The following is an 11,661-nucleotide window of genomic DNA, read 5'->3' on the forward strand; positions in this document are numbered from 1 at the left end:
CGGACTAGACTCTCACTGTTGGTGTTTGGTGCAGGGCATCCGGTATCACAGGGGTTGGTGCCGCATGGCTCCGGTTGGTCTTGGAGTTTTCACAATCGGTGGGAGATAGATCTGATCTTCCAGAGCATGAGTACCTTCTATTGGTTGTCTGTGGTGTCAGTCTGGCCAGGGATCTACAAGGCATGGACCGGACTTTGCTTGTCGGTGCCTTTGGACTGTATGGGAGTAACCCCTCTACTCCAATGGAGACTGTAGGTAATTTTTGAGGTGCTGGCAGGCTAGCCAAGGCTTTAGTAGTTCTCCAGCTCACAGGACTAGTCACTCTGTTGCGACGGTTGACAAATGCTGAGGACGGCCATGTTTTACAAAAAAGTCCAAAGTTCTGCTGCAGTTCTCGCCAGGTAGAGACTCTTCTTCTGTGGCCGTTAGAGTGAGTGACTGGTAGTAGCCAATGGGCTACCTACCTTTAGGTTGTTTACACCAGCTATATGACCACTTCCTGAGGGAAGGGACACAACCCTGACCCTAGAAGGCTAATTCCATCCAAAACAAGATGGAGGAATTAGAAAAGTGGTGTGCACATCAGCTAGCCTGCCTTAGGGGTGATGCTGGCTAGATATTGGCACACCTCCTGGAGCGATACATGGCCCTGGGGTCCGCCACCCCCCAGGGCGTACTCCTGCTATGTCCTAGGTTGCCCACCCCGGGACATAGCTGTTTGCTATGGTTTGCCGGTAGCGTCACTGCTCCTGCCAAATCATAGAAAACTGTGCTCTGCTTTGAGCAAGCGATTATTTATTTTTTAATTTTTTTATTAAAAAAGAGGCTGGACCCTGGGGGATGGGGTCCTCGGGGCCATAATCAGCCCGGGAGGGGGGCTACTCGGCCCACTCCCTCTAATAATAAAAATAATAGGAAAACAAGGTTGAGCCCCGAGGGATGGGGCCCATGAGGCCAAAAGTGGCTCAGGGACTGTGGGTCATGACACCCCCATTCAGCATAAATGAAAGAAAAGCTACAAAAAAAAACAGCAAGTCGACAGAGGCCTGCCACCTTTCTTCAACACTCTGCAAATGCACCTCCTGGCGTGCTGTTGGTTAGGAGAATGAAGTCCCTTTTATTGCTGTGGGTCCTTGGGGCCAACAAGTCCTCCTGTTACTTCCAGTAAGTCCCACACAATGGGATTGATTAGAGGTCTTTGGAGGCCACGCCCCCTTTTCTCCACCACTATGTAAACGGGCCTCCTGATGCACTACTTGTTGGGGGATGAAGTCCCCTTGATTCCTGAGGGTCCTAGGGGGCCAGAAACCCCTCCTGTTACCTCCAGTTAGCCAGACACAGTGGAATTCCTGAGATCTGGTCAGAGGCCATGCCCCTTTCTCTACCACTCTGCAAACACAACTAGCAGCTAAAAAAACATAGAAATGTACTTAAAAAACAAACGTTACAGGGACATTATAGGTAGGAAATAGAATTTGAAAAACCTTAGAAATTCACTGAAAACACCAAAGGTTACAAGCATGTTATAGTAAGGAAAAAGAATTAGAAAAAAATAGAAATTTACTGAAAAAAACAAAAGTTACAGGGATGTTATAGTTAGGCTCAAATTTCACTTGTACAAAACCATAGAAAGTCTGTAGTTAGTGTTACCTAAGCTAATGATAATTTACGCCCCTTTAATGCACTGCTTAGGACCTCACATATTACATCACGCATGACATGGTCAGTGACATCTATGATGAAATCTCAAATGACATCACTGATGACGTCATCCACAGAACCACTCACAAACCCACTCATACCCCCATACAGTCTCTCATATGCACACTCACATACTCACACCACTCACATACTCATTCACAGACCCATACTAGTACTCACATACCCACTGACTTCTCCATAGAGTCACTCACACACACTCACACACTTGTACAGCCACCCACACAACCATTCACTTACCCACACAGCCGCTCATACAGCCAGTCGCTCACCCACACAGCCAGACACATAGCCACACACTTAACCCATATAACTACTCACATACCCACTTATTTACCTGCACAGACACTGACACACCTACTCACTCACCAATACAGCCTCTCAACACAGGCACTCACTCACCCATAAAAGCACTCATACACCCACATAACCACTTACATATCCCTTCACACATCCATACAAGCACTCACACATCCACTCACTCAATGCATACAGTCATTCAAACAGACACTCACTCTCCAATGCAGGCTCTCACACACCAACTCACTTAACCAAACACCCACTCAAACAGCCACTCCCTCACCCATACAGGCACATACACACCCAGTCACTCAATCATACAGCATTCAGACACCCACTCACTCACCCATAGTGACTACACACCCACCCATAAAGCCACTCACACAGCAACTCACTCAACCACACATCCACTCACCCACCCATAAACACAACAATACATACAGTCACACAGCCACTCACATAATATATGTTAGAAATAGTATCACTCAGTAGTAGTGAACCTAGTATACTTAAGTAACTTTTGTAGTAGATTAGTATATATGTTTAACACTCAAAACACTTATAAAATACTTACAAGCACATATATATATATATATATATATATATATATATATATATATATATATATATATATATATATATATATATATATATATATATATATATATATATATATTACCTACTGGCGGTCGCCAGTAGGTAGTTATAGTTAGGACCTATTATCCATAGGAAATCTGCAACATTCTATTCGGAATAACTTTGGCGCCGGTTGATTTTCGCGAAATTTTCAGAACTCGTGGCCCGCTCCAGTCCGCTCCTATCCTGAAAGTCTCGTGGTGATTCATCAAGCGGGGGCCGAGAAAAAAGGGGGGTCCCAAAACATGTTTTCCCAATGAAATTTTCCATAGGGACCTTTAGTCGCAGCTACAGCCCGAACTACTGAACGGAATTACACCAAGTTAGGCAGAAAGGTAGACCTTGGTTCAGAGTCGTGCCTTTTGTTTAAATGGTGTAAATTCGTTCAGTAGTTCCTGAGAAAATCAAAATCACATATATCTGGGCAGAGACTAACCACACATCTCATCGTGAGATCTGATTGGCTGTCAGCACTTCATCCAAGAAGTGTTGGCAGCCATCTTGGGACCAATATACATGATAGCACCTCATTTAAAAGCATTGAAGTTAATAGAAGGTTTTAAGACTTTAATTACATTATAAATCATTTGTTGATGGTACCATACTCATTTTAGGAATTGTGGTATGTTCTAAGGTGATTTTACCATGTGAAAAAGCCCTCTGCTGGGATATCATGAAAACGTTTGAGAGAAAACTATTTTCACATGCTTTTCGGTTTGGAAGGTGATCTATAAGCTAAACTGAGAGCATATTTTCTGTAAATTCACATTATCTTTCTCAGTCATGTGAGAATGAAGTCTGACATTCTCAGTAAAACATGTACATCCAACAAGGGCAGAGATTGTCAGTTGATTCCTTTGTGTTCTACTGCAGCTTCCCAGAGTGTTCCAAAGAACAACTAGAGTGCTAACAGTCCTACTTATGATAAACGTATGGCACACCTGAAGCCATCTTGATTGGAATAAAGTGGTAAATCTTAAAACATTTAATTTAAAAAAGAACAAAATGAGGGGGTTCATTTTGCTATAGAAAGTATGATTAGTGCTGCAGAAAGAAATATTTGGGCACATTTTGAGTGACTTCTCGAATCCTCTTCTATTTCATTAAAAAATTCTGACATGCAGACTGAAACATGCACTTTCAATACCAGTAGCAGACTTCCCTGATGAGCAGTAGCTTTAGTACAGTGATCTAATGAGCAACTAGAGTGCTAACATTCTGAGTTTATGGCAAATGTGTGACACATCTGAATGCCTTCTTGATGGAAGCAAAGTAAACAAGCATTGAAAATGCCATAGGTCTTGCCCTCGTTTAAGTTAAAGCAATTCTGTTTGTAATTAAGTGGCTTTTTAGCTTGGCTTTTATTAGTGTTTTTCAAACTTTCATGTACATAACATGCATATGCATGCATATATGTATATGTATGCATGCATTTATATTTGTATTTATATAGATATACAGATTATATATGTTTATATATGTATGTATATATATACACATACATATATATAAATGCATATGCATATTTATGCATATATATGTGCATATGTGTGCGTGTAGAGAGAGGTAGAGGTGTAGAGGTAGGGGTGTAGAGGTAGAGAGGTAGAGAGGTATAGAGTAGTAGAGAGAGAGGTAGAGAGAGGTAGAGAGGTAGAGAGTAGAGAGTTGTAGAGAGTAGTAGAGAGAGTAGCAGAGAGTGAGTAGTAGAGACTAGTAGAGTGAGTAGTAGATAGTGAGTAGTAGAGAGTGAGTAGTAGAGAGTGAGTAATAGAGAGTGAGTAGTAGAGAGTGAGTAGCAGAGAGTAGTAGAGAGTGAGTAGTAGAAAGTAGTAGAGAGTGAGTAGTAGAGGGTAGTAGAGAGTGAGTGGCAAAGAGAGAGTATTAGATAGTAGAGAGTGAGTAGTAGAGTGAGTAGTAGAGAGTAGTAGAGAGTAGTAGAGAGTGAGTAGTAGAGAGTAGTAGAGAGTGAGTAGCTGTGAGTAGTAGAGTGAGTAGTAGAGTGAGTAGTAGAGAGTAGTAGAGATTGAGTAGTAGAGAGTGAGTAGTAGAGAGAGAGTAGTAGAGAGAGAGTAGTAGAGAGTGAGTAGTAGAGAGTAGTAGAGAGTGAGTAGTAGAGAGTTGTAGAAAGTAAGTAGTAGAGAGTGAGTAGTAGAGAGAGAGTAGTAGAGAGTGAGTAGTAGAGAGTAGTAGAGAGTGAGTAGTAGAGAGTTGTAGAAAGTAAGTAGTAGAGAGTGAGTAGTAGAGAGAGAGAGTAGTAGAGTAGTAGAGAGTGAGTAGTAGAGAGTGAGTAGTAGAGAGTAGTGGAGTAGTAGAGAGTAGTAGAGAGTGAGTAGGAGAGTGAGTACTAGAGTAGTAGAGAGCAAGTAGTAGAGAGCAAGTAGTAGAGAGTGTATAGTAGAGAGTGTATAGTAGAGAGTGAGTAGGAGAGAGTAGTAGAGAGTGAGTAGTAGAGAAAGTAGTAGAGAGTGAGAAGTAGAGAGAGTAAGAGAGAGTAGTAGAGTAGTAGAGAGTGAGTAATAGAGAGTGAGTAGTAGAGAGTGAGTAGCAGAGAGTAGTAGAGAGTAGTAGAGAGTGAGTAGTAGAAAGTAGTAGAGAGTGAGTAGTAGAGGGTAGTAGAGAGTGAGTAGTAGAGAAAGTAGTAGAGAGTAATAGAGTAGTAGAGAGTGAGTAGTGCAGAGTGAGCAGTAGAGAGTAGTAGAGAGTAAGTAGTAGAGAGGGGTTAGTAGAGAGAAGTAGAGAGTGAGTAGTAGAGAGAGAGTAGTAGAGAGAGAGTAGTAGAGAGTGAGTAGTAGAGAGTAGTAGAGTGAGTAGTAGAGAGTAGTAGAGAGTGAGTAGCAGAGAGAGTAATAGAGAGTAATAGAGTAGTAGAGAGTGAGCAGTAGAGAGTGAGTAGTAGAGAGTAGTAGAGAGTGAGTAGTAGAGAGTGAGAAGTGGAGAGTGAGTAGTAGAGAGTAGTAGAGAGCGAGTAGTAGAGAGTGAGTAGTAAAAAAGGGGGAGTAGTAGAGAGAGAGTAGTAGAGAGTGCGTAGTAGAGAGTAGTAGAGTGAGTAGTAGAGAGGGAGTAGTAGAGAGAGAGTGAGTAGTAGAGAGTAGCAGAGAGTGAGTAGTAAAGTAGTAGAGAGTGAGTGGTAGAGAGTAGTAGAGTGAGGAGTAGAGCGAAGAGAGTGAGTAGAAGAGAGTGAGTAGTAGAGAGTAGTAGTAGAGAGTAGTAGAGAGCAGTAGAGAGTGAGTAGTAGAGAGTGAGTAGTAGAGAGTAGTTGCGAGTGCGTATTAGAGAGTGAGTAGTTTTATTTAAAAGGAACACAATGAGGGGGTTCATTTTGTAATAGAAATAATGATTAGTGCTGAAAAAAGAAGAATTAGGGAACATTTTGAGTGACTTCTCAAATCCTCTTCTATGTCATTAAAACATTCTGACATGCAGACTGAAACATGCACTTTCAATACCAGCAGCAGACTTCCCTGGTGAGCAGTAGCTTTACTACATTGATCTAATAAGCAACTAAAGTGCTAACATTCCGAATTTATGGCAAATGTGTGACACATCTGCATGCCTTCTTGATGGTGCAAAAAACCTGAAAGTATTTCCTACTGAGGAGACTGTAGTAAATGAGGAAATTAGGACACTTCATAACAAATAAGTCTCCCAAGATGGCCACAAGAGACAAAAGAGCCCAAATGTAGCACAAATATCACCCAGATGTAGCCCAAGTATAGCCCAACGACAGAATGTCCCAGAGTGTTCTAAAGAACAACTAGAGCGCTAACAGTCTTACTTATGACAAAAGTATGGCACACCTGAAGCCATCTTGATTGGAATAAAGTGGTAACACTTAAAACATTTAATTTGCAAAGGAACAAAATGAGGGGGTTCATTTTGCCATAGAAATTATTATTAGTGCTGCAGAAAGAAAAATTAGGGCACATTTTTGAGTTCTCAAATCCTCTTCTATTTCATTAAAAAATTCTCACATGCAGACTGAAATATGCAGTTTGAATACCAGCAACAGACTTCCCTTGTGAGCAGTAGCTTTACTACAGTGATCTAATGAGCAAGTAGAAAGCTACCATTCAGAATTTATGGCAAATGTGTGACACATCTGAATGCCTTCTTGATGGAACCAAAGTAAACTAGCATTGAAAATGCAATAGGCCTCGTCCTCGTTTAGGTTAAAAGCAATTCTGTTTGGTAATTAGGTGGCTTTTTAGCTTTGCTTGTATTAGTGTTTTTCAAACTTTCATGTACATAACATGCATGTGTATGCCTATATGTATATGTATATGTATGCATGCATTTATATTTGTATTTATATAGATATGCAGATTATATATATATGTATATATATATATGTATACACACATACATATATATAAATGCATATGCATATGCATATATATGCCCATATATATGTGAATATGTGTGCATGTAGAGAGAGGTAGAGAGAGGTAGAGGTGTAGAGGTAGAGGTGTAGAGGTAGAGAGGTAGAGGTAGAGAGTAGTAGAGAGAGAGGTAGAGAGAGGTAGAGAGGTAGAGAGTAGAGACTGAGTGATAGAGAGTAGAGAGTGAGTAGTAGAGAGTAGTAGAGAGTTGAAGAGAGTAGTGTAGAGAGTAGCAGAGAGTGAGTGGTAGAGAGTAGTAGAGTGACTAGTAGATAGTGAGTAGTAGAGAGTAGTAAAGAGTGAGTAATAGAGAGTGAGTATTAGAGAGTGAGTAGTAGAGAGTAGTAGAGAGTAGTAGAGAGTGAGTAGTAGAGTGAGTAGCAGAGAGCAGTAGAATGGGACAAGTAGAGAGCGAGTAGTAGAGAGTAGTAGAGAGTGAGTAGTTGAGAGTGAGTAGTAGAGAGTAGTAAAGAGTGAGTAGCAGAGAGAGAGTATTAGAGAGTAGTAGAGATTGAGTAGTGGAGTGAGTAGCAGAGAGTAGTAGAGAGTGAGTAGTACAGAGTAGTAGGGAGTGAGTAGCAGAGAGTGAGTAGAAGAGTGAGTAGTAGAGAGCAGTAGAGAGTAGTAGAGAGAGAGTAGTAGAGAGTGAGTAGTAGAGAGTAGTAGAGAGTGAGTAGTAGAGAGCAGTAGAAAGTGAGTAGTAGAGAGTAGTAGAAAGTGAGTAGTAGAGAGTGAGTAGTAGAGAGAGAGTAGTAGAGGGTAGTAGAGTAGTAGAGAGTGAGTAGTAGAGAGTGAGTAGTAGAAAGTGAAAAGTAGAGCGTGAGTACTGGACAGTGAGTAGTAGAGAGTAGTAGAGCGTGAGTAGTAGAGAGTGAGTAGTAGAGAGTGAATAGTAGAGAGTGAGTAGGCGAGAGAGTAGTAGAAAGTGAGTAGTAGAGTAGTAGAGAGTGAGTGGTAGAGAGTAGTAGAGAGTAGTAGAGTGAGTAGTAGAGAATAGTAGAGAGTGAGTAGTAGAGAGTGAATAGTAGAGAGTAGTAGTAGAGAGTAGTAGAGAGAGTAGTAGAGAGTAGTAGAGAGTGAGTAGTAGAGTGAGTAGTAGAGAGTAGTAGCGAGTGAGTAGTAGAGAGTGAGTAGTAGAGAGTAGTAGAGAGTGATTAGTAGAGAATAGTAGAGATAGAGTAGTAGAGAGAGAGTAGTAGAGAGTAGTAGAGAGTGAGTAGTAGAGTAGTAGAGAATGAGTGGTAGAGAGTAGTAGAGTGAGTAGTAGAGAGTAGTAGAGAGTGAGTAGTAGAGAGTAAATAGTAGAGAGTAATAGAGAGTGAGTATTAGAGAGTGAGTAGTAGAGAGTGAGTAGTAGAGTAGTAGATAGTGCGTAGTAGAGAGTGAGTAGTAGAGAGTAGTATAGAGTTAGTAGCAGAGAGTGAGTAGTAGAGAGTAGTAGAGTAGTAGAGATTGAGTAGTAGAGAGTGAGTAGTAGAGAGTGAGTAGTAGAGAGTAGTAGAGAGTGAGTAGCAGAGCGAGAGTATTAGAAAGTGGTAGAGATTGAGTAGTAGAGTGAGTAGTAGAGAGTAGTAGAGAGTAGTAGAGAGTAGTAGAGAGTAGTAGAGAGTAGTAGAGAGTGAGTAGTAGAGAGTAGTAGGGAGTGAGTAGCAGAGAGTGAGTAGTAGAGTGAGCAATAGAGTGAGTAGTAGAGAGTAGTAGAGAGTAGTAGAGAGAGAGTAGTAGAGAGTGAGTAGTAGAGAGTAGTAGAGAGTGAGTAGTAGAGAGTGAGTAGTAGAGAGTAGTAGAAAGTGAGTAGTAGAGAGTAGTAGAAAGTGAGTAGTAGAGAGTAGTGGAGTATTAGAGAGTGAGTAGTAGAGAGAGTACTAGAGAGCAGTAGAGAGCGAGTAGTAGAGAACCCGTAGTAGAGAGTGTGTAGTAGAGAGTGAGTAGTAGAGAGTACTAGAGAGTGAGTAGTAGAGAGAGTAGTAGATATTGAGAAGTAGAGAGAGTAAGAGAGAGTAGTACAGTAGTAGAGAGTAAGTAGTAGAGAGTAGTATAGAGAGAGTAGTAGAGAGTGAGTAGTAGAGTAGTAGAGAGTGAGTGGGTGAGTCGTAGAGAGTGAGTTGTAGAGAGAGTAGTAGAGAGTGAGAAGTAGAGAGAGTAAGAGACAGTAGTAGAGTAGTAGAGAGTGAGTAGTAGAGTGAGTAGTAGAGAGTAGTAGAGAGTAAGTAGTAGAGAGTGAGTAGTAGAGAGTAGTAGAGAGAGATTAGTAGAGAGTAAGTAGTAGAGAGTAGTAGAGTGAGTAGTAGAGAGTGAGTAGTAGAGAGAGAGTAGTAGAGAGTGAGTAGCAGAGTGGTAGAGAGTGAGTGGTAGAGAGTAGTAGAGAGTAGTAGCGTGAGTAGTAGAGAATAGTACAGAATGAGTAGTAGAGAGAGTAGTAGAGAGTAGTAGAGTGGTAGAGAGTGAGTAGTAGAGCGTGAGTAGTAGAGAGTGAAAAGTAGAGAGTGAGTACTGGAGAGTGAGTAGTAGAGAGTAGTAGAGCATGATTAGTAGAGAGTGAGTAGTAGAGAGTGAATAGTAGAGAGTGAGTAGGCGAGAGAGAGTAGTAGGGAGTAGTAGAAAGTGAGTAATAGAGAGTAGTAGAAAGTGAGTAGTAGAGAGTAGTGGAGTATTAGAGAGTGAGTAGTAGAGAGAGTACTAGAGAGCAGTAGAGAGCGAGTAGTAGAGAACCCGTAGTAGAGAGTGTGTAGTAGAGAGTGAGTAGTAGAGAGTACTAGAGAGTGAGTAGTAGAGAGAGTAGTAGATATTGAGAAGTAGAGAGAGTAAGAGAGAGTAGTACAGTAGTAGAGAGTAAGTAGTAGAGAGTAGTATAGAGAGAGTAGTAGAGAGTGAGTAGTAGAGTAGTAGAGAGTGAGTGGTAGAGAGTAGTAGAGTGAGTAGTAGAGAGTAGTAGAGAGTGAGTAGTAGAGAGTGAATAGTACAGAGTAGTAGTAGAGAGTAGTAGAGAGAGTAGTAGAGAGTAGTAGAGAGTGAGTAGTAGAGTGAGTAGTAGAGAGTAGTAGCGAGTGAGTAGTAGAGAGTGAGTAGTAGAGAGTAGTAGAGAGTAATTAGTAGAGAATAGTAGAGAGAGAGTAGTAGAGAGAGAGTAGTAGAGAGTAGTAGAGAGTGAGTCGTAGAGTAGTAGAGAATGAGTGGTAGTGAGTAGTAGAGAGTAGTAAAGAGTGAGTAGTAGAGAGTAAATAGTAGAGAGTAATAGAAAGTGAGTAGTAGAGAGAGAGTATTAGAGAGTGAGTAGTAGAGGGTGAGTAGTAGAGAGTAGTAGATAGTGCGTAGTAGAGAGTGAGTAGTAGAGAGTAGTATAGAGTGAGTAGCAGAGAGTGAGTAGTAGAGAGTAGTAGAGTAGTAGAGATTGAGTAGTAGAGAGTTGTAGAGAGTGAGTAGTAGAGAGTGAGTAGTAGACAGTAGTAGAGAGTGAGTAGCAGAGAGAGAATATTAGAGAGTGGTAGAGATTGAGTAGTAGAGTGAGTAGTAGAGAGTAGTAGAGAGTAGTAGAGAGTGAGTAGTAGAGAGTAGTAGGGAGTGAGTAGCAGAGAGTGAGTAGTAGAGTGAGCAATAGAGTGAGTAGTAGAGAGTAGTAGAGAGTAGTAGAGAGAGAGTAGTAGAGAGTGAGTAGTAGAGAGAGAGAAGTAGAGAGTGAGTAGTAGAGAGTAGTAGAAAGTGAGTAGTAGAGAGTGAGTAGTAGAGAGTGAATAGTAGAGAGTAGTGGAGTATTAGATAGTGAGTAGTAGAGAGAGTACTAGAGAGCAGTAGAGAGCGAGTAGTAGAGAACAAGTAGTAGAGAGTGTGTAGTAGAGAGTGAGTAGTAGAGAGTACTAGAGAGTTAGTAGTAGAGAGAGTAGTAGAGATTGAGAAGTAGAGAGAGTACGAGAGAGTAGTAGAGAGTGAGTAGTAGAGAGTAGTAGAGTGAGTAGTAGAGAGTGAGAAGTAGAGAGAGAGTAGTAGAGAGTGAGTAGTAGAGTAGTAGAGAGTGAGTGGTAGAGAATAGTGGAGAGTAGTAGAGTGAGTAGTTGAGAATAGTGGAGACTGAGTAGTAGAGAGAGTAGTCAAGAGTAGTAGAGTAGTAGAGAGTTGGTAGTAGAGAGTAAGCATTAGACAGTAGTAGAGAACGAGTAGTAGAGAGTGAGTACTGGAGAGTGAGTAGTAGAGAGTAGTAGAAAGTGAGTAGTAGAGAGTGAGTGGTAGAGAGTAGTAGAAAGTGAGTAGTTGAGAGTAGTAGAACGTGAGTAGTAGAGAGTAGTGGAGTATTAGAGAGTGAGTAGTAGAGAGAGTACTAGAGAGCAGTAGAGAGCGAATAGTAGAGAACAAGTAGTAGAGAGTGTGTAGTAGAGAGTGAGTAGTAGAGAGTACTAGAGAGTGAGTAGTAGAGAGAGTAGTAGAGATTGAGAAGTAGAGAGAGTAAGAGAGAGTAGTAGAGTAGTAGAAAGTGAGTGGTAGAAAGTAGTAGAGTGAGTAGTAGAGAGTGAGTAGTAGAGAGAGAGTAGTAGAGAGTGAGTAGTAGAGTAGTAGAGAGTGAGTGGTAGAGAGTAGTGGAGAGTAGTAGAGTGAGTAGTTGAGAATAGTGGAGAGTGAGTAGTAGAGAGAGTAG

This window comes from Triturus cristatus, chromosome 3_2, assembly GCF_964204655.1.
Source record: "Triturus cristatus chromosome 3_2, aTriCri1.1, whole genome shotgun sequence".
NCBI lineage: Eukaryota > Metazoa > Chordata > Amphibia > Caudata > Salamandridae > Triturus > Triturus cristatus.